The 24,284-nt window shown below is 37.9% G+C and overlaps 1 pseudogene; it reads right to left on the bottom strand.

Annotated features, from left to right (window-relative positions):
* Positions 1-22,203: 22,203 nt before the first annotated feature.
* On the bottom strand, positions 22,204-23,300 carry LOC147512859 (14-3-3-like protein GF14 iota; annotated as a pseudogene).
* Positions 23,301-24,284: the final 984 nt, after the last annotated feature.

Genomic DNA, 24,284 nt, shown 5'->3' with positions numbered 1-24,284 from the left:
TAATGGGAGGGTAATAGGAAGGTAACTATAGGGGTGATTTCCCGTCACTGAACAGATGACACATGTATGGGAAATAACCTAAGACTAAAGATGTCCAGAATGAGATGAGGAGCATCGGATCAGTTCTGTGGATAAGTGATCTCGTGCTCAACACGAGTATTTAGTGGACATGTGCTAGGCACATGACTGACCGCCTTCAAACATAGCAATTACCCCAGTCATTAGGAAATGATATAGACAGTTCCTGAACAGAAGGAAACTGAAGATGGCGATCTTTGATGATAAGGAAGGAATCGTGATAACATATCTTAGGAGTTACCTTTTAGATATAATCTTCCCATGCACGATGGGACATTATGATCAACAAGGAAACTTACCTCCCATAAGATATGGTCTAGATTCAGACTTCCATAAGAAGGTAAATCCTAATAGGAAGGCAGAGTCCAAAGATGGAAGGGAACTCACAAGCGGTGAAGACAGCCCTAAACCCTAGGACTCTCATCACCTTCCTATATAAACCATAGGGATTCGCTCTTAGGAACTACGCAAAATAGGGTTTGATTCTCCATAATAAATAAGGAGATACGTAGGCAGCCGTCAGACGGTTCAACCCTGAACTCACAATCATCTCATCCCTTCTCCATTCATTTAAAGGTTCCAAGATCACACGGCACAGAGGAAGATCAGGGAAAACTCGAAAAATCCCCTACATCTAGTGGTGCCGTCTATAGGGACGAAAACAGGTAAATATTCATTTCAAATGATTGATTTAGCCTAAAAACTCTTACTGTTACGATGGCAGGAGCAAAGAAAACAAAGGGTGGCGCTACCACACGTAGCGTCGCTGTGAGAGAAGAAGAGAATGAGACACCTGAAGGAGGGGACAACGCTGGTCACCACGACGCGAACAACCCCCTCCAGAGACTCATGACCAGTGATAAAACATAAAATTGATAGTTTTACCTACGAAATAAAGCGATAAAACTCACAACCGCAAGTAAAACTATAACTATCTTATGTGCCTATATTTTATTAAAGATTCTACTCTCAACCCTATGAGATATAGTGGAGTAGATAATTCATTCCACTCCTAGCCCTTCCGCATGTTGTGTTCTCTACGATAAGTATTCTTAACTCTAAAGTCTAATGAGAGATTCATTTAAGTGACAACTAGACTACGATGCAACTACCCACAAGATGCAACTAGTCTAATTATTAGAACAACTAAAGGGAATGCTACGTTGATTCTATGATAAGGAGTTAGAGGGGATTGATTCCACCTTAACTCGACTTAATCCTACTATCCGACTTAATCGTCAGAATCCGAATTGAACTGCTTCGCAGAACAATATGGTTACTCCTAATCCCTAATTACACATGGCATTCCTACCAATTCATAACTAGTATGTGAACGATTAAACCCATTCTCATGGTGAACTAATCGTTTCTAGAGTGGAAAGGAAATTACGACGACTCTACGATAATCAGAATCAAGCTTTCATCAAGGCTTCTCAACCTCCTCTAATGGAAGTTTAGCCGAGAATCATTACGCAATCATTTCCGATTAAATTAAAACTAAACATGATATAAAGAATTGAATTTTACTAATCTAAATTAAACAATAATTGAATTCTAATTAATAACTAAGAATTGAATAACAAGTAATAAATGAAATTGGATCTAACAATTGTAAATGACAAGAATCGAAATTGACAAATAGCTATTTTATTTATCAAACTAATTAAGAACAATGATTCTAAGAGTTTAATCTAAAACAAGAATTGAATTTAAAACTAAACTTAATTTTATTACATGAAAACTAGATCTATAATTATCTATATTTTTAGGTCTAACTAGCTACCTTAACTATCTACCATTAACAAAGAGTTAAGCTTTGGTTTTTATACTTTCAGATTTAAAAATCTTGCATGGGCTTGGAGCCACGTTTTGGGCCAGAGAATCAGGCCCAAAACCCAATTCTTTTAGTCCAAAAAGGCCTCTTCAGCTGTAGTTGGCTTCAACAGACTTTTCGTCCACTTTTGCTCCTCTGATTGGATCAAGGCTTAGACCATTGGAAAGCTCTTTCCGAGTCGGTCGTTTTGACATAAGGTAGGCCCCATTAGAGGTCCGAGTCTAAAGATACGGCCTTGGAAGTTCTGGCGACTTTGTGTAAGCCAAGCCTCTGGCCGACTTTTCAGCTTTTGGACGGGCTTTAGAAAGGCTTTGTCTTTTGAATCTTGGCCTTTAATCACGGAACTCCTTAGTAACTGACCTTTGCTCCTTTATCTCGCTAAAGTGGCACATTTTTGCACATAATGGACTTTGAAGCCCGAAATGCATAAAACACGAATCGTGTTAACTCTTAATTACTACTCACATAATTGGTCTAAACGTATGATATGTTATTCTGGGGTTAAAACTACAGTTTTGGGCTCTTATCAAACCACCCCCAAACAGCATTTTTCTTGTCCTCAAGCAAAGATGAGAAATTAGAATAAGTGACCAAAAATGGAGTTCTAACTACTCTCGTTTCGCTGAGTGCGATTGCATTGACCATATGCAACAAGGCCTTAAACCACTAGGAATTCCATAGTGGACGAGTTATAGCCTCGTGAGAGTTTTCCAGTGAAGGTACTCACAAACTTCATCTATACTACAACGACTAAGAAATAAACTAAGTTTCCTACATATTAACCTAAGTTTCTAAAAATTATTCTGATGCAAAAGCTACGTGAGATTTCTAGATTGTTAAGAGCATAGAGAAGGAAAACAATACCACTATTCCTAAGTGTATAACATGAACTTATTTATTTATATTTTTGAATTTTTGAAATTTTAACTAGAACACAAATGCATATTATACATATCTATATCCTAACAGATGCCTTAACTACACGTGTTTCTATGCCCCCCCCCCCCCCCAAACAAGAAGCATGCTTTGTCCTCAAAGTATTTTAAATAAAGAGGGTAGGAAAAATACCATTGAAACGCGTGAAATTCAGGGTCATATGCAAAACAAAGTTAGAACGTACTAATATAGGAAAAACGACGCGAACTCTATAACGAAGTTCTACCCATTATGGGGTTAACAAGAATGAAATTGCTTTGGGACATAGCGGACACTAACTAGAATGAAAACTTACCTTATCTCCCGTGATTACTCATCATCTTCCTCATCCTCTTCTTCCATAAAGAAGTGAGGTTCCTTCGCCCCGCCATGCCATGATAATTTGCCGGGCTTCCCGCCATTTATCATCTATTATTGCTAACCTATTAAGAGCCACTTTTGTCCGACGGGTGTAGGGTGCAACCTGATGAGGTTGTATCCTCCACCCTTGCCAAGTCATTGCACGGAAAGATCGAATAATACTATTGGTGGGTCGCACAAAGGTTTAATCGTAATCCAATCCGTGAAAGTCGTGACAAAAACGGGGAAAGAAACATAGCATAATACGTGAAATTAGAACAGGCATAAGAAGATACTTATGCCTCATGCTATGGGATCGAGCTAAACTAGACATCAAGGTTCGGGGAAGGTCATGACACATACGTCCCATGGCTAAAGCAAGGAAGACGCTGCAAGTGGCATCATTCACAGAAGAAAAACGCCATTCCCCTAAAATGTTTAGCATGATCCAAAACATAACAGTTCTTATGTTCATGGACAGGCTACCAAAGGCGACGTTATATTCCCCTTGGTCCTCGATACGGAAAATGCCCGTGCCATACGACTCATGCAAAAACTCGTAAGTGTAGACATACATATTATCTACCCAATAGCACCATGGGTCTTGTATTTCAGCTGGCATAGCAAGTCCAAGAACAAATGCTAGCAAGAACCTGGTAATTTCCATTGGTTCATTATCAATGTTGATGGAGAACACTTGTTCTCCATCTCGTCTTTCAAAGAAAATGCAGTTATCGTAAAAATAAGATGCTAGTGTTGGAGAATAAAGTGCATTGGGTCTTACCATAAGTGGCTCCCAGCCAACGTATGTGATCGCCTCGCGAAACCAAGCACCATAAGTAGTGCTTTGGAACAAATCTTCGAAAGACTGTTCCGGTATCAATGTAGGAGATGTCATCTCAAAATTACGCTCTGGAATAGCTGCGAATGATCTGGAAACTACCCGCAGAAAACTGGAAATTTTCTGGTCCACGGAAGTCAAAGCGAAAGTCGCCGTAAGATTTGGGAATTCCAATGTTTGGCTGGTCGCGCACACCTTCACGCTTGAAAGCGCCTCGACAAAAATCTGAAAAATGCAGAGGCGAAAAGCGCCTTCTAGAAGGCTTGAAAGCGCTTCGGAGTCTTGAAACTTCGGAAAATGAGACGAAATGTGGGAATCGTGGGAGTGAAAGGTGAGTGATGGAGGTTAGGTGTAGTGTGAGTTGTGAGTGTAGAATGTATGAAGTTTATATAGGTTTTAAGTTGCTAAAACGGATCGGAAAGTTGCCAAAAGGTTTTTACGGCAGTTTTCAGAAATACCAAAATTTCCAAACCCGAAAACGGAAACAACTCCTTTTCTTGATTCTAAAACAAACCTAGTATCTTTTAGGTTGAATTTATGATAGAATCTACCTATTTAATCTCATAGATATGCCTAAACGGCCATATTTCCACCTTGACTCTGCAATAAATTCTAAGACGAGGGTCATATATAAAAATCATGCTGGAATAGATAAAACCACCCCCAAACAATTTGGGAAGGTGGGATCAATATGAAACAACCACGCATAATGAAAATAACCGCATTATATTAAAATTTTCATTCGAAGTACATTTCACTACAAAATTCAAATTACGGAAATAAAACTTACATTAAAATAAATGACAATAATGAAACTACAAATAAAAATAGAAACATCAAACGATATTATCCCTAACCACTCTGGTACTGGTAGCGGAGGGCACACGGTCCGGAGATGGCTCCCCGAAGCTCCCGATGGGCCAGCACCATTCGATCTTTTCGGTGGACGACGCCGCTCGTGCCTCGATGGTGTGTCCTCGGAAGGAGAATCCCCGTGAGGTGGGAATCGTGCAAGCATGTCGGCCCGAACGGAAGGCCGAGCTTTAGCTCGGCCCTCATCTGTTCTACCTCTCATCTTCTCTCGTGTACAGATCTCGGTTATGATGGATAGTTGTTCGTCGAGTCCGGAGGTATTCGCAGATAGTGTTGAGCTTAACGATGCCACGATGAATCACAGCCATCGTTCTCAAGATCCGACCAAAGACTCTCCAAGGCATTCGTGATCAAAACAAGTCAAGTCCTCCTCATCCTCCGAGGCATTCTCATTTCCCCATCCTCCCTCGGCATTCTCGTTTCCCCATCCTCCTCATCCTCTACCCTATCCTCAGGCAACCTCCAAACTCGTTGGACACACTCTTTATAGATGTGAGGATTTTGGTGTAGGGTGATGTAAGACCTATCGACGCCTCGAGCTACTCTCAACTTCAAAGATGATCTTGGTTATCAACGTGGGAGAGGTGCAACAGACTTCCCTACTCCCCTAATCATGCTAAGCAAAAACTCCAAGATCTGAGAACTCGTACTTCTGCGCCTCGGAGTATCCATAAAATGTGGAGGCAGGTTTAGTCCGATGTTCAAGGTCGACCTTCTCCTTCCCCGGACGCTCCGACTAATCCATCGAAATGCACCCTTTGGTTGGTTCTTAGGGATGCTGGCTTAACACAATGCGATCTCGCAGATTGTAGTTCCCTTCGTAATGTCACGCTCATCAATGGCTCTACCCCATTATATTGGGACTCTTGCAATGTGACATCGGATGGATTCTAGGCGGAATGCCTAGAATCTCCAATAACCCCGATGAGTTACTTCCTTCATCTTAGCCACCATAACAAAAATCCTAGTCCCTCTAACTCCCTCGATTGTAGAACCGTCGGACTAAGTCTTCGTGGTAATAGGTTTCGGTCGAAAGTACCACAAGCTATTCGATCTCTATCGATCATTTTCCACCGCATCTCGGCAAGATTCGATGTTGTTGAGCCATTTTAGTGTTTGGAATGTAGTGGGGGTTTAAATGGGATGTGGTGGTGGAATTTGATTCGACCGACTGAAGTAAACAGTGGTGGTGGCGCGATAGTTCAAATTTTTTTTTAAATTTTCGTGGGTTTGGTGATGGAAGTTGGTGGATTTGGTGGGGGTTTTGTTTTTGAGAAGATTGGAAGTGGATATGAACTGTGGGCGTGGGTTAATTTGGTTTTCTTTTTCTTTTTATTTTTGGTTTTTGGAGCTTGGTGGGCATTAATGGCGGTTTGGAAGATGAAGTACTGTTGGGGCAGAGGTAAGGGCACGGGTGAGCTGCCGGTGGGCGCAGGTTGGGCCCAAGCCCAATTCAAAATTTTTGAATTTTTCGATTTTTCACGAAACTTCAAATCAAAATTGCCGCTTCGTTACCGGTCCGATTTTTGTGAATGAGATATGGAAATGATCAGGAGAGAATTTACAATCTAATGATCCATAAAACACTCTATTCCGACTGTGGATGACATATAAGATAGTGGAAAATGCCTCGAAGTAGGTGCATGACGTACGTTATGCAAACAATTGAACTCTAAATTCATGGATTATGTCAACCCGAATCGTAATACGATTAAACGGCCTATGCAACTCTAATGGGACATAAAATATTCTAGGACGGAAACACGAACACCCCACCCCCAAACAAATTTTTTACAACGAAGCTTAGAAAATTTGTTTTAGCGATGGTCTTTTAAAGTCGATTCGAGACTTCCTAGATTACTATGTTTATTCTTTAATATATATATATATATATATATATATATATATATATATATATATATATATTTTTTTTTTTTTTTTTTTTTTTACTTTTTAAAAAAAAAAAAAAAAAAACAATAAACAAGAAAGACATAATTCACCCCATAGAGAAACATGACTCAAAAATCCGAGAAAATATGCAAGAGTGGAAAACGTGAATTATGTTAAACGTGGACTTAGGATCCGGTACTTACAGCCACACACTCCATAGGGAGGGCCCGGTTACCTTAATGGTGCACTCACCAATATATGGAAATGAAAGGAAATGCACCAAACACAAAAGTTGAGTCGTTTATAGTCAGATACTCGAGACTTTATCTAAACATATGTATGAACATGCAGTTTATCATATATTAACAACCGAAATAGTTGAGGATCATTCCATAAATAAATATCACAGAAAACATATCCAAACACAATCAAGCACCAAGATTTCCTATGACGCAACCTAGTGAATTGAAAGCGAAGTTGGATAATCCTATAATGTAACCTAGCATGCACCTTCTTTTTCATTTTTGAACGAGAGGGTGTCCTAGTGAATAAGTGCGGAAAAGTGAATGGTTGTGGAGAATATGGTGGATATGGATAAGTTGTAGAAGGAAAGCATGGAAAAAATGAGGATGTGGGTTTAGCACAAAACTCATTCATAGTGTAGGTAGGGACTGTCTCAAGTCTGAAAATGAAGGTGTCAAATGGTTTGTCCTTACAAGTATTTGTTTACTAGGTGGATTTAAAAATTATGAAGCACAGGAGAAACAAAAGGATCGAGTGCAAACTCGAGATTCCTTTGAAAGGGTGGAAGGAGGGGAGTTGAGGTGGATGTTGTGTAAAGTAGTTCTTGATAGGGTGAATCATCACCTGCTCTCAGAAACTCCTCGAATTCCTCATCTAGATTGGTCATATCTACATTACTATGGTAGTCCTCTATATCTTTGAGAAAGTTATCTATCTCATCCTCATCCATAATATGTGTATCTACTAGTGTAGGGATGAAAATATTGGAGTCTGAACTTCCAAAGGAAAGAAATTTGGGCATATGATTATCAAGGAACGTGTTGTTGAAATAATCTCGAGCAAAGCTCTCGATCATGCTAACCTCTCCATCCATAGACAAATCGGGTAAATGTGTCTTTGTTTTAAAAACATTTACTTCAACAGCAAGATGGCCAAAAGACATGGACATTGAACCATCACGGCAATTAATGAGCGTATTGGCAGTTGCCAGGAAAGGACGCCCTAAGATGATCGGGACAGAGTCATTAGCGACTTCTGTATCGATGATTACAAAATCAGCCGGATAGTAGAAATCCTGAACTTTTACCAGCACATTTTCGACCACACCCTTAGGATACTTAATAGACCGATCAGCTAATTGCAACGTCATTTTAGTGGGTTGCATCTCGTCTAGACCTATTTGTTTATACAAATAAAACGGGAGTAAGTTAACACTAGCCCCCAGGTCTAATAACGCGGTCGTCGTATAGGCATCTCCTAATGTGCATTGTACAGTAGGACAACCAGGGTCCTTGTACTTAACAATTCCATTATGTTCAGATAAAGTTGGAAATTGTTATGTTAAAAAGGCATCTTTTGGTATATTGGTCTTACGCCTAGTAGTACACAACTCCTTAAGAAACTTAGCATGGTGTGGTAGCTTTTTAATAGCTTCGAGGAAGGGGAGGTTTATAGTTAGATTCTTGAAAACGTCCCTAATCTCCTCATAATTTGTATCCCTAGTTAACATGGCTAATTTTTGTGGAAACGGTGGTTTCTGACTATATTTAGCAATGGTATCACCTGGATGTTTAACCGTGGCTTTCTGTTTCTTAGGTTGTGTTGTAACTGGTACCTCTACAGTGGTAGGCTCTTCAGTTTCTATTTCGGTATCTAGTAAAATAGCAGGTGTAGGGGCTACTGGTGGGGTAACTATAGGCATAGTTACTTTGTTGTCAACCATTCTGCCAGAACGGAGAATGGTGATGGCATTTAGCTCACCTACATTTTCATATTAATTACTAGTATTATCGGTTACCTCAAAGGCTGTGTTTGTTGTTTTAGGATTAGGTATTGCGTGACTGAAACACACCTTTGTTTGGGCTTTATCTTGAGCCAACCGGGTTAAATTATTAACGGATTGTAGAAGCTGTTGGTTAGATTGAGCCATGGTTTGGAAAAGTTTATGGCTCACTTGTATGAAGGTGTCAAGACTATCCGGTTGTGTGGGTGTAGTAGTCACGGGTGGTGTGACTGGAACCATTTCACGTGAATTATTTATGGGTGGATTTTGATAGTTATTATTTACCGGAACGATACCTCTATTAGCATTATAATTATTATAACTACTTTGACCTTGTGCTTGTCCTTGTCGAGGTTGCACTTGGTTGTTATAATTATTAAAATTACCCTGACCCTGTCCTTGTCGTGGTGGAGCTTGGTTAAAGCTGTGCGTAGGCCTAACATATTGATTATTGTACCCTGGAGGTGTGACGTGTTGGTTATTTCTCCAACCGAAGTTGGGATTTTGTCTCTGATAAGTGCTCCAAAAGTGCTATTTAACCCTCGATTATGCCTCTTGTTTAGCCATCTTAGTGGACTAATAGTGTTTATAAGTTGTGTTTTAAGATTCTACAGGTGAAAAAGAGAGTTTTGTAGAATATTAGAGAAAATGGGGTAAAAGTAAAACAATTCGAGCATTAATGATCACATGGGAGGTCCGTGGACAATCATGGAGAAGGCCAAGGAATTAGAGCTATTAAATATGCGACTTGGACCTATTTTAAAGTCTATTTGGAAGCCCAAGGCCAAAGGATTCGTTGCTTGGACCAAAGCCCTAAAAAGAGGATAGAAGGAAAGAGCGTAAGAGAGAAAATCGGCTTACGCTGCGGGACGATGGATCGAAAGGCCCGACGCATTGATTGCATCCGGGACGATAGATCGAAAGCATCCGCACGCATTGATTAAGTCGGGACGATGGATAATGCGCCCGCACGCATGAATTCCATTAGCCAATTCAATTCCTTTCGCTTTGAAGAAGTTGGACTCTCGAAAAGAAACCTATTTGTATTAGGAAACAAATGACGGGTTTGGAATGCTTCTAGAACTCATTGTAACCCCTATAAATAGGACCTAAGTGCCTCATGTAATGGCCAATTCACTTATATTCTTGTCTCCTTAACTTGAGGAGAGAGAGATTAATAATAAAAGATTGGTTTTAACTAGTCGAAGTCTTAATAAATTAGTCTTTCTAGTCTTATGTTCTTCAACTCTTCTTCTTCTCGCTCTTCGTGTTCTTCCTTCTTTATGGAAGGCTAATCTTCTCCTTCAAGGGAGGAGATGAAGCTGGTGCTTAAGGTTTAATGATTCTTCCGGTTCATGGTGTTCTTCAATCGGGTTAGTTCTTTATGTTTTAGTTATTAGTTCCATTGCCCGCACTGGGGGATGGAAGTATAGATTAAGGTTTTTATTTATTGCAATCGAATATCATGCTAGTTTAGGATTTTATTTATTGCAATTGAATATTTGCTAGTGACATGCTTTTATTTATTGCAATTGAATATAATGCTAGAATAGGATTTTATTTATTGTAATTGAATATTATACTATTATTCTCTACTTTTCTTCTAGTTGTGTAGTGTTTTTAGAGTAAGGAAGTATTCCTTGTGTTTGCCTTAGATGGTGATTCATTGAATAGCTGCCCAAGCTCACATAAAAGGAAAGAAGATACTAGTAACATGAACATAGGAATAACCTTAAGTAGAGTTATTTGTTAACGATGTTTCATCCAAGAGGGCATCGGCACTCGCTCGATTGCCCGATTGAAGTCTACTTGGAGAACAACATGAAGCAAAAGGTCATTGAATCAAAAGCATTGGTGGATTTGAATCTCTTGAATCTATCTCTCTCATATTCTCTCCTTATTTCCAATTCTTAGTTTTAGTATAAGTTTAGTTAGTTAGTTTAGTTTAGTTTAGTTTAGTTTAACATTAGAATCTACAATATCTATAATAATAGTTTTAATCCCTCAAACCCCCTTTCCAATCCTGTCCTTCATATAAACATACACTTAAAAGTGGAACGATACCTTACTCATCCTTTACTTATTGAGGGATAATTAGGTTTTGATACGCTTCTTTTTGTTCAACGACCATCATCTATCTACATCACCCATATAACATCTCACACACAAAAAGAGGTTAGTCAGTCTCCAAGGGGCGTTAGGTTCACTATTAATGGAACAAGCCTGTTCATAGGCTATAGGGACAGTGGGAGTCGGGATGCCGAGGACTCCAACAGAAACTACATGGATTTGAATTTACATTCATGACGGGAATAGGCTTTTGTTGAACAGAAATGGCCTCTACCTTTTTAGTGAGTGATTCGATTAGAGTTTTAAGCTCGGGATCGTGTTTAATTTCAAACATACCGGCGGCCTTAACTGTATTAGAAGAACTAGCGGAGCGGTGGATATCGCCACTACCCCCAGTTATTATTTCGCTTAGTTTGATCCTCTAAAATTTATAAGCCTCTCGAGGCTCCTTTACTTAAGAAACTACCCCATTCATTATGTCAAGGACTTCTTTATGGTGGTGTAGAAGTCCTTTGAAAAAGGCACGAACTAACGTGTCTTTTTCGCTAGGTTATGATGTGGACACTCTATAAGGAGATCGGTGAAACGATTCCAAGCCTCTCGAAAATGATTCATGAGGATTTTGTTAAAAGAAATGAATCTTGGAAAGCATCTCATCCGTCTTGAGGGGTGGGTAAAATGTTCATAAAAAATTTGAACAAGTTTAGCCCACGAGTCCACGTAATTAGGGCTTGGGTAGTTAACCAAGATGCGCTTTATCGGCTAAGGTGAAAGGGAATACCCTTAGTTTAATTTGTTCCGCACCAACCGTAGGATGGTGGATTGTTGTTAGGACTTGTTCAATCCCTACGCGATGTAGCCGATAAGGTTTTTCATGGTCTAATCCATGAAAACGGGTAACAAATTAAAAATATTTGGGGATTCGAAATCCCCCATCGGGTCCGCTAGAACGATGCAAGATTTGGGGCTATCTTTCAAGGCTTTGTAGAAGTCAGAGAGAGGAGTCTCTCTTTCTTCAGCCATTATATCAGGTGGTGTGTGTGAACTAGTAGCTAGAGGTGTAGTGGGTGGTATACTAGATAGGCTTGTTTGTTGACGTTGTTGTGTAATTACGTTCTGTGTTTTTGTTCGGCCAGACCTTAACCTCATACAAGGCTAAGACCAAACTTAGCTAAACACGTCAATACTCCAAACAATTCTGATATACTAGTATAAACCTCTAACAGGAGATGCGAGGTGTGGAAGAAAGGAATACCTGATTGCGTCCTTGCTTCGCTTATGAATAGCATCTTGTTTACGCGTGTTCAGTGTATATAACAAGTTAGAACACTGAAAAACTTGAAAAATCAAAGTTCGAATCAAAACTGTAGAATTCTGGAAAAATTAGCTTAGGGTGCGGGCATAGGGCGCGGTCGCGCTACGGTAACTTCAAGTTACAGTGATTTAGGGTGGGTCGCACTCCACATGGGGGCGGGTCGCGCTCAGTGTTCTAGGCTTATGGGCGCAGGTGCGCTCCTTATAGGCGCGGTCGCGCTCAGTGTAATTTTGTCGCGGAATTTTTCAACGCTGAAACGGATAACCACAGTATGAATCAAACAAGGGTGGGTGGGTGAAATGGGACTTTAAGAAAAGTACTTACACTACGAAAACAATGCGAAAGTGAAACTAAGATGGCAGCGGCGCCATTTGATAAAACATAAAATTGATAGTTTTACCTACGAAATAAAGCGATAAAACTCACAACCGCAAGTAAAACTATAACTATCTTATGTGCCTATATTTTATCAAAGATTCTACTCTCAACCCTATGAGATATAGTGGAGTAGATGATTCATTCCACTCCTAGCCCTTCCGCATGTTGTGTTCTCTACGTATAAGTATTCTTAACTCTAAAGTCTAATGAGAGATTTACGAAGTGAAAACTAGACTACGATGGAACTACCCACAAGATGCAACTAGTCGACTATTAGAACAACTAAGGGAATGCTACGTTGATTCTATGATAAGGAGTTAGAGGGGGATTGATTCCACCTTAACTCGACTTAATCCTACTAACGAATAATCGTCAGTAATCGAATTGAATCGCTTCGCTAACAATATGGTTACTCCTAATCCCTAATTACACATGGCATTCCTACCAATTCATAACTAGTATGTGAAGCGATTAAACCCATTCTCATGGTGAACTAATCGTTTCTAGAGTGGAAAGGAAATTACGACGATTCTTCTACGATAATCGAATCAAGCTTTCATCAAGGCTTCTCAACCCCCTCTAATGGAGGTTTAGCCTAGAATCATTACTAATCATTTCCGATTAAATTAAAACTAAACATGATATAAAGAATTGAATTTTACTAATCTAAATTAAACAATAATTGAATTCTAATTAATAACTAAGAATTGAATAACAAGTAATAAATGAAATTGGATCTAACAATTGTAAAATGACAAGAATCGAAATTGACAAATAGCTATTTTATTTATCAAACTAATTAAGAACAATGATTCTAAGAGTTTAATCTAAAACAAGAATTGAATTTAAAACTAAACTTAATTTTATTACATGAAAACTAGATCTATAATTATCTATATTTTTAGGTCTAACTAACTACCTTAACTATCTACCATTAACAAAGAGTTAAGCTTTGGTTTTTATACTTTCAGATCCAAAAATCGTGCATGGGCTTGGAGCCACGTTTTGGGCCAGAGAATCAGGCCCAAAACCCAATTCTTTCAGTCCAAAAAGGCCTCTTCAGCTGCAGTTGGCTTCAACAGACTTTTCGTCCACTTTTGCTACTTTTATTGGATCAAGGCTTAGACCATTGGAAAGCTCTTTCCGAGCCGGTCGTTTTGACATAAGGTAGGCCCCATTCAGGTCCGAGTCCAAAGATAATGGCCGGAAGTTCTCAATGACTTTGTGTCAATGTCGCCGCGTCGACTTTTCAGCTTTTGACCGGGCTTTAGAAAGGCTTTGTCTTCTTGAATCTTGGCCTTTAATCACGGAATCCTTAATAACCGACCTTTGCTCCTTTATCTCGGCTAAAGTGGCACATTTCTGCATATAATGGACTTTGAAGCCTGAAATGCATAAAAACACGTAATCAGTGTTAACTCTTAATTATTACTCACATAATTGGTCTAAACGTATGACTGTTACAGGGTTAAAACTACAGTTTTGGGCTCTTATCAACCAGCACCGATGCACCAGCAATTCCCGGTGCAGGACCCAAGAATAAGGCTCAAGAAGAGTGTCAAGATGGTGAGAATGCATTCCTTACCAACCTATAGTCTATTTAGGCAAGCCAGGCAGTACATGCTCTAGAACAGCAAAGGAGCAATCTTGAAGGAGAAGTACAACTACTGAGGAATTTGTATCAATCTGACACAGGGAAGGAGCCACTCATCGATCTCAATGATGACGACCTTCCAGAAGGTGGTCGTGCAAAGAACCCAAGGCGTGGGGGTCCAGCTCGATGTGAGACATCTGAGCCAGAATATAACAACTCAGATGAGGACTTAGATTCAGCATCCGAACCAGAGTCAACTAACTAGGATCGTGATGTTGACCCTCAACACAGAAAAAGAGCTCAGACGAAGAAGCATTCTACCAAAGAAGCTGCATGGGAAACTGAGAAGAATGACCTGATCCGTCAGATGCATCAGATGACAGGCAAGGGGAGAAAAATGCAAGACTCCCTTGTTTAATCTGCCATAATGGGGGCAGGCAGATCTCCTTTCACATCACTGGTGATGAGAAAACCATATCCCTGTGGTTACAGACAACCAAAGTTCAGTGTCTTTAGTGGCAAGTCAGATCCGGTGGATCACGTATTCAGGTATCGTGCCACTATGGGACAATGCGAGAGATATGACCATGTCATGTGTCAAGAATTCAAAGCCTCCTTGTTTGGATCTACGCTTGATAAGAGCCCAAAACTATATTTTTAACCCCTTAACAATTACTTTTAGACCAATTATGTGATTAATAAGTAAGAGTTAGTACTGTTATCGTGTTCTTATGTATTTCAGGCATTGGAGTCGAATATGTACAGAAATGTGCCCCTTTTGCGAGATAATGGAGAAAAGGTTGGTTGCTAAGAAGTTCTATGATTAAAGGCCAAGATTTAAGGAGAAAAAGCCTTTTTCAAGCCAGGTTAAAGCCAAAAAGTCAAAGTCAATGAGGGCAGAAACAACACACAAAAGTCAGTAGAACTTCCGAAGGCCGTATCTTTGGACTCAGACCTTGGAATTGGGCATACCTTATGTCAAAACGACTGGCTTGGAAAGCACTTTCCAATGGTCTATGCCTTGACTAAATCAGAGGAGTGGAAGTGGACGAAAAGGCTTTTGAAGTCAAATCTAGCTAAAAAGCCTTTTGGATCGAAGATCGAGGTTTTGGGGTCGATTTTCAAGACCCAAAAACCCTCCTCACCCATGCACGATTTTATGGATCTGGTCGCCTCCATTTAACAAACAAAGACTTAGCTCTTAAGGATAGTTAGAACTGGATTAGAAAAGTAGTTTTAAACTTAGTTTTTACTTAGTCAATTAGTTTTTTAGTTAGTTTGAATTAGTGAATGATCCAAATACTTAGTTTTAATTCATTAAATTAGTTTATATATTTTTAATCTAATTAGTTGTCAATGCTATTAGTTGTTAGAACAAGTTTTGAATCTTAGAATAAAATACTTAGTTTATATTTCAACTTTTAATTTTGAATTCAATCTTGCATTCATAGATTTAGTTGTTTTAAATTGATAATTAGTATTCCTAATTTTAGTTCTAGATTAGTTTGAATTTCAGTTGTAATCCATTTTGAATCTTAGACTATTGATAAATTAGATTAAGAAATTTAATTAGTTATTCAATAATGACTTGTTTTGATTGTTCTTGTTTTAGAAATGATAGTATGATGATTCAAGGCTAAAACCTCCATTAGAGGGGTTTGAGGAAGCCTTGATGAAACTTGATTGTTGTTAGGGTAGAAATTGGTTGTAAAAATCTATTCTATTCTAGAAAGTAATTAGTTCACCATGAGAATGGGGTTGATTGCTTCACATGCTAGTTGTTAATTGGTAGAGATTACCATAAACAATTAGGGATTAGAAACACCCAATTGTTATACGAAAGCATTTCAATTCGGATTACGATATTTCTTTATTAGTTTATTAAGTCGAATCAAGGTGGAATCAAATTCCCCTAATTCATTATCTTATTGTCATTTTAGTATTTCCGTAATTGAATTATCGTATTGTAGACACCCAATTTTTGCACCCCAGGCATAATTCATTCACAATTTTGCCTTGAATTAAATTTGATTATATAAGGTGATTTGCTTTCTAGAGTCTTCATTTCTACATCAAACTTCTTTTTTTTCATCTTCTTTTAGCGTCTTTAGACTCTCCTCATCATGTTCTAGCTATGGCTGAAGTTTTGTTGCTTTCTGAGTTTTGAGTTGAAAATGACCAAAATGCCCCTATAACCCTTTGGAGCCCAAATCTCATTTTTTCCACTCTTTATTTGGATGAGATTATTTCATATTTGAATTACCCTTGAAAAATCCTTCAAGATGAGTACAAGCTTGCCTAGGTTCCTTTTGGATTTCAGAAACCCTAATCTTACCTTATCCGGATTCGTTCCTGGCATGCTATTTATTGCTCAGCAATATATTTTTGGAGTAAGATTTTGACCCAAGGGTATTTGTAAGAGTTCATGGACCTTCCTAATGGATTAGTGAATAATTTTTGTGAAGAAGAGTTTTCCTAATTTTGACCCGGTCAAAGGAAATTTGCAGCATTGAAAATATGGTCAAAATGGGCTTTTTTGTTGGTTTTGGACTTGTGCTCGTGGGCTGTGGATCCAGCTCGAGTTGGACCTTTTCATTAGGTTTTCTAGCCCATTTTAAAGCCTCCAAAAACCTAGAGAACCTTCCTTATTGTTTTATTTGATTTGATCCCTAAAATCAAGAATATTCTAGAGAATATGCCATTTTGGAGCCATGTTTGGAAACCCTGGGTTATGGGCTCATTAAGGACGTGTAGGGTTTGATTTTTTGCCCTAATCCATCTAAAAGATCAAAAAACCAAGGGCCAAGATCGAACCCCTTATCCCACCTCTTGAATCAAGGGCCAGATTTAGGAGGTGCAACCAAAAAGATATCAAGCCATTGGATTCTTCTTCATCAATACTTAGCCATTGGATCAAACTCATTACCATATTTGAAATCCATCCCAAAAAGCTATAAATATGGGTCTCATTCACCCACAAAAAAACATCTGGAGCTAGGAATTCGGAGTTAATAATTTGGACCTAGTTATTCAGAGCTAATAACCTTCTTTTCTTCAGTGTTCTTCATTTTTTCTTTCTAGTTCTTCATTTTAGCCTTCTTTTCTTCCCGTCGATCTTGAGTAGAAACTTCTTTTTACCAAAAGTTGTTTTTTCCTCAAATCACCTGTTTCAATCCAAAAATCACAGTTGTCAATTCAAGATCAAGTTTATCATCAATCAATCGATCAATCTACAATCAAGTATGAGGAAACATTCCAAACAAGGTGGCATTTTTCTTTTCTCTTTTATTTTAATTAGTATTGCATATTATGATTATTTGTTTTTTAGTTTTACTATAGCATATAGTCATTTGCTTTTAAATAATTAATTTAGTGAAGATCATCCAATTTGGTAATAAAATTTCAAGCTTTCTTCATTCACCTATCTTAATACATTACACCTTAATAGAAGTAAGACTAGTTTTACCAGGTGAGTGTGGGTGCCTAACACCTTCCCACATCGTACCTTGACTCCCGAACCCAATAAGCATTTAGTTTCGAGGGCTAGTCCTTCACATAGGTTTTACTCAACTTTTCTTTAATAAAGTTAGTGGCAACTCTAAAATCAATTGCATAGACCTAGGTACACATTTTTGTGTGTACACGTATCTTGATTAGTTGAATTACCACCATAGTATAAATTCCATCGTTACTCCCATCGACTTTGATAGAACTGATAATCTTAGTTAACATAAATTCTAAAGAACTAGGAGTGGAACGAATTCTCTACTCCACTTATTGCAATAACATCGAGACTAGAAAACTTTGATAATATTAAGCTGAAATTAGTTTTAGTTTTACTTACATTTGAGTCTCGTTACTTATTCGTAGGTAAAACTATTATTTTTACCTTTTATTAAATGGCGCCGCTGTTGTCTTAGTTCTGTTTAGAATTGTTTTCGTTCGTATTGTTAGTCTTCCCAAAGTCCCATTAAACCCACCCACCCTTGTTTGGTTCTAACAGTGATTGTCTGGTTCAGAAACTAAACAGATTTCACAGAAATAGCCTAAGCGCACCCTGCGCCTTATATAGGCTACTTCGGAGTGCACTTAGCACTGAAGCACTTGGAACCCAGTCTACCTCATGAGTGTGACCTGCGCCCTACCATAGCAAATTCTAAGCGCTCCTAGTGCTAAAGCGCCTGGAACTCGAGTTACACAAGGAGCGCGACTTGCGCCCTATCTAGGCTATTTCTCGAAAGCCACTGCTACTTCTCTTCGAGCGACCCGATTTTCATACAGTCGGTTCAAACTTCCATTTCTTCAAGTTATTCAGTGTTTCTAACTTGTTAAATACACTGAGCTCGCGTATATAAGACGTTATTCATAAGGGAAGCAAGGAGGCATTCAGGTACTTCTTTCTTCCACTCCTCGCATCTCCTGTTGGAGGATTTATACTAGCATATCAGGGTTGTTTTGACTGTTGTCATATTTTTTCAATATTGGACATAGCCTTGCATGAGATTAAGGTCAGGTAGAGAAAAAACGATTAATGTAATCTATCGTGAACGTCAACACACAAACCTATCTAATATACTGATAAGAGCCCAAAACTGTAGTTTTAACCCCTTAACAATAGTACTTTTAGACCAATTATGTGAGTAATAAATAAGAGTTAATGTTGATTACGTGTTTTTATGTATTTCAGGCATTGAAGTCAATTATTTGCAGAAATGTGTCACTTTGGAAAGATAAAGGAGCAAGGGTTGGTTGCTAAGAAGTTCTGTGATTAAAGGCCAAGATTCAAGGAGAAAAAGCCTTTGTAAAGCCCGATCAAAGCTGAAAAGTCAAAGTCAACGCGGGCAGAAATAGCGCACAAAAGTCAGTAGAACTTCCGAAGATCGTATCTTTGGACTCAGACATTGGAATTGGACTTACTTTATGTCAAAACGACTGGCTCGGAAAGAAATTTCCAATGGTCCAAGCCATGACCCAATCAAAAGAGCTAAAGTAGACGAACAGTCTATTGAAGTCAAATCTAGCTGAAAAGGGCTAAGTGGACTGAAGAAATTAGGCTTTGGGCTCGATTTTCCGGCCCAAAACATGGCTCCTCAGCCCATGCACGAAAATGTGGATCTGGTCTCCTCCATTTCAACACACAAGACTTAGCTCTTAAATAATCCTTAGTTTAGGTAGGAAGTAGCCATTAGAGAATAGTTTAGATCTAGATCTAGTTTTGAGAATCAATTAATTAATTAGTTTTTATTATCTTGTTTAATTTAGTTATTGAATTATTGTTATTGCTATTCATTAGATCAATAAAGTTAATTAGCTCTATTCATAATATTAGTTCGACATTAGTTGTAATTTCAGTTTTAATTCATGTTGATTCTTAGACTATTTGTTCTATTCGTTTAATCAAGTTTATTTCACGTTATTTTAATCAAGTTTAATTTCATTTAATTATGTCTTCCTATTATTGTTTATTGTCAATGAATCCAATGAAACTAGCCTAAAAACTCTATTAGAGGAGGTTAAAGAAGCCATATGAGGATGATTGCTTGTTAGAATAGTTGTTATTTATAATATAATTTCAAGTTCATTATTATGAGTGTTTAGAGATAAACCTCATAATGATGAACTAGAGTTTAGAGCCACCATCAAAGAGATTTGTGGTTGAGCTACACTCTCATGCTAGTGGAATCTTGATTCGAGAGGACTTGGTATTCACTAGGGATCAATATTCGATTCGATGACTAACTAATAGCCAATCTAATTACATGGTGGAATTTCCCCCCTCTATGTTCTTCTAATTCATTAAATTCACATTTTATTAGTTTAGTTAATTTAGATTTATTTGAATCTATTGTATAAGCGTAGAATAGAAATTTCACATCACACATTAAACTACAAGAATACTGAGTATTAGCCATGGCCATTAACCGTGGCTAAAGAGCTTTTGCCACGGTCATTAGCTGTTGCACGACCGTGGCCAATACGCCTGTGGCTAATTTGTTGCCACGGATATTAGCCGTTGCCAAAACTTGTTTTTTGCCCACAGTTCTAAGCCGTTCCAAGGGCCGTGGCAAATGACTCTTTTGCCACAGCTAGCACTCGTGGCTAATGCTTAAATGAGCCGTGGTGGTTTACTTTGAGTATGCTAAATGTCTTGTTTGGCCACGGCTGAAGGCCGTGGAAAATGCTTTCAATTGTTTTAAAAAAAATTGTTCCAGCACCTTTATATCACACTTGCAGGTTGCAGTTCATATCATAAGATCTACCATTTCAATAAAAACCCCTGAGAATCATAATTCTCCACAATTTAAATTTGCATATACAGTACTTAACATAAATATTTTTACATCAAAGCAGGTCCAATTAGGAATCCAAACTTACATAAAAGAAGATAATACTAACTACTCTTTAAGAAATTTGAAAACTATTAAGAATCCCCAAAAAAATGAAAACATCACCATTTATAGTGCCTAAACTCGGTAGACTGCATTCCTAACCATCTAAACAACACCTCAACTGTGTCGGATCAAAGTCTGCATACTTACGTTCACTTGGTTGTACCTCATCATCATGTATCCTACCTTAGAGAGTAGGCTTTGAAGACTTAGCTATAGCCATATAAAAGCCAACCATTAGAACTAAAACGACACACCATTCGCACAGAAAATCGTGTGATATAGCAAATATTAATTGAAAGAGAAAGCACTAACCATTACGTGTTGTAAAACGTTGTACAAATTAATCCCTGCCAAACGCTGCATCGTAATTAGTCATTGACTCCAACTTCTTTGCTTCTAAGAAATTGCTCATTCTAAGAAAAGTATAAGTAGAGAAAGTACTAAAATAGTCACTAGAAAATCATCCAAATAACAAAACATATTAATGTTGAAGTTCCATAAAAAAAAGACATATTATTTAATCGGATACATGAGGCAAATTATTTAATCGTATACATGAGGTACGAACGTATGGTAATCATGAACTTATACATTATCTAAATAAAAGCTAACTAGCTTACACATTCAATTCTAATTAAAACAATGTTCAAGGTTTATAAATGTTCTAAATACTTACCTGAAGCAAGCTTCACTCCTAAGAAAACAGCTACATTGGTATTTGACTTTGATATATGGCTAAACCCAACTATCTTGAATTATTGCATGAATTCGTGTCAAACAAGAGTACAACAAAGCTTCACTTCTAGCACCACTTCCAGTCCTCACTACAAGTACCAGTCCACTGTATGATTTTATGTGATCTTTTCACTGCCAGCACCACTTTGGTATAAGGAAAAACCCAAAGACCACCCTAACCAACCCCTAAGTGTGGAAACCACCTGACTAGCCTACCCCACTATTCAAGACAAACAATATTGAAACTCACATTGTCTAGAACTATCATGCGGTCATGGTTTCATTGCGTAATGCAACTGTATGAGATACCAATCATGCGAAGCAAGCACAAAATATAAAGGAAGAAACATGACATCTGTCGTGATGGATGTTAGATGTTGTTAAATATTAGCAATGAAAAACAATTTGAATGAGATGCTTACCTAGCAAAAAAAAAAAAAAGTTGAATGAGAGGCTTCACTTTTTCACTGAGTTGAATCGCGTCGTACATATGATCTACTATTGTATATCCTCCTCCATTCTACAAACAAACATTAACAATAACAAATTTCAATCAAATCAAATCAATAAAATCAGAAAATGTTATATATATTTCATAGACTTACCGATCCAGAAGAGAAGAATCTAGAAACAAAATGTTTCTTTGTTAAGGATGATGTAATTTGCCGAGATACACTTCGCCACATTTCTAACTACTGTCAATCACCACCAACCTTTTTTTTTCCCTTTATCTTAGTTTTTCGGCGAAATAAGATAATGAAGAGAGAGAGAGAGTGGTACAAGACTTACCATGTCTTTTGCAATCGAGATAATGATATAAAATAACAAACACATCCTGACAATTGTAAGGGGGAAAAAATCATTATGTTAACTGCTAGCCATGTGAAGATCGGGAAACAGATTTACCTCTCAGGGGAATTCAATATTTCATATTAGAAAATAGAGAAATTAAGGGCCAAACCAAGATGAATTGGGTGGGTTGGGGAAAGATCTGTACTTGCAGTGTTGGAAGCAGCCTTGACAAGGTACAACCACAGAGGAAATGACAATACATTAAAGGTGCATTAAACATCAGCTTAAGAAATTAATGCTTCATTAAAATGTCACCAAAAGGAAATACCTGGTAGCCCTTCAATGACTGGTCAGCAACATCCTTCCTATCTTGGTTAGTCTTAAACTTAGCAAGATAGCGGAAGTAATCACCCTTCCTGCATTGAAGTTAACACAAAAACTGTTACCATATTTTCCTCTAACCAAATCAGAATAGACTGATTGCTTGTCAACAACCGTATGTCCTACTTTGACAAAAAAGATCTAGTATATTGTGCAGGCCAAGATTAATGTTCAAGGATAATCCCCATTCAAATATTAGAAAACAACTTGCTCACCTTCTTAGTCTAATAAATCTTTTCTCCCAATCAACCATAAACATTAACTCAAAGTCTTAACATCATTTGAAGGGCTTCTCAAGTGTTCCTTCTAGTTATTAACAAGGACAAACTAGGGAATTTTGTCTATGTTTAAGATGTGTCGCATCACATAGAGGACTATATATTCCTAGTATAAAAGGGACTGAGTGATTAACAGGTGCAAATAATATATAAGCTAATGCATAATAGCTTATCCATACCTAATCAGACCACAAAAGGAACTGATTCAATAGAAAATATATGAAACCAAAAAGACTCACATCTTGTACGTAGTAGAAAATAGTTGATTCTCCTGAGGTGGCAGAAGGGATCAAGTGTTCATCTATGATGGTTAAGATGTCAATGCAAATCATGGACAGCTCTTCCTCCACCTTACTTCGGTAATTCTTAATCAACTTCACATTCGATTTCATTTCCCCGATTCTTCCTTACGTTTTAATTGAAGACATAATGCACCATGAAGCACGACAAGCACCGATGACATTTTTGTAACCCACAGATAAGAGGTTCCTCTCCTCCACAGTCAGCTCTAGATCAAGCTTTGCAATTTTCTTCGTACATTCCACCATTTCTGTACATTTTCCACATGAAAGTGTTAGAACATATATTAACGTTTAATAATCCCAAACGTCCATAAAAATAAAAATAAAAAACACAAAACCCATCTCAAATCCTTTTTCGTTAAAAAAATAGTGCAACATACGAAATCAAAACAAAACCTATAAGTGAAACAGAATTGCAAACGAATCAAAGTTTTACAAAAAGAGTGATTTCAAGGCCAAATTGGTAAACCCTAACCTTAAAAAGTAAAATTCTGAGAGGGCAAAGGGAGACATGAGGAAGAAGAAATGGGGGAGTGAGAAGAGAGACGACCTTATACCCACTTTTTCTTCTTGCCGCCCATATCTATGATGAGAGAGAGAGAGAGAGAGAGAGAGAGAGGGGGGGAAGAAAATTGAGAGAGGTTTACCTATTTCTATTTGGTCGAATATTTCGCAGTGATACATTTCATTTTGCGCTCCTTTAATTTTCAAGAGATCAACAGATACAAAAACACAGATTTACATCAACGGTTCAAAGAAAAAGAAACATGACCGTGGCCAAAAATTTATCTAAACTCAAACCACCCACGTAATTGGCCACAGCTGCTAAAAGCTTTAGCCACGGCTAAAGACCGTAGATACTCTGCCACAACCATAGACCGTGGCTAAAGCTAACTTGTACCTGTGGCCAAAAGTCATTTTTCTTGTAGAATATTACTCTCACCATTGTTTCCTTGTGTTTGATTAGTTGAATTCGTTTAAGTCTAGAGAGTTAAGAGTGGAATGATTCCGTACTCTATATATTGCATGAATATATATGTGAGAGTAGAAAATAAATTATTGATACCGTAAGAATTAAGTTAGAGTAATCTAGTTTAGTTTTTACGGGTTATCAAATGGCGCCGCTGCCATCTTAAACTCTTTCAGGACAAGAATTCAATTGCTTGAATTCAAGGGGCAATCCCCCATTTTCATTTTTCTTTCTTTTTTCTCATATTTTTGTTACTGTTC

The sequence above is a fragment of the Coptis chinensis genome, chromosome 3 (genome assembly GCF_015680905.1).
Source record: "Coptis chinensis isolate HL-2020 chromosome 3, ASM1568090v1, whole genome shotgun sequence".
Classification (NCBI taxonomy): Eukaryota; Viridiplantae; Streptophyta; class Magnoliopsida; order Ranunculales; family Ranunculaceae; genus Coptis; species Coptis chinensis.
Note: the sequence above shows the minus strand (reverse complement) of the source record. Positions and strands in the feature narration are given on the sequence as shown.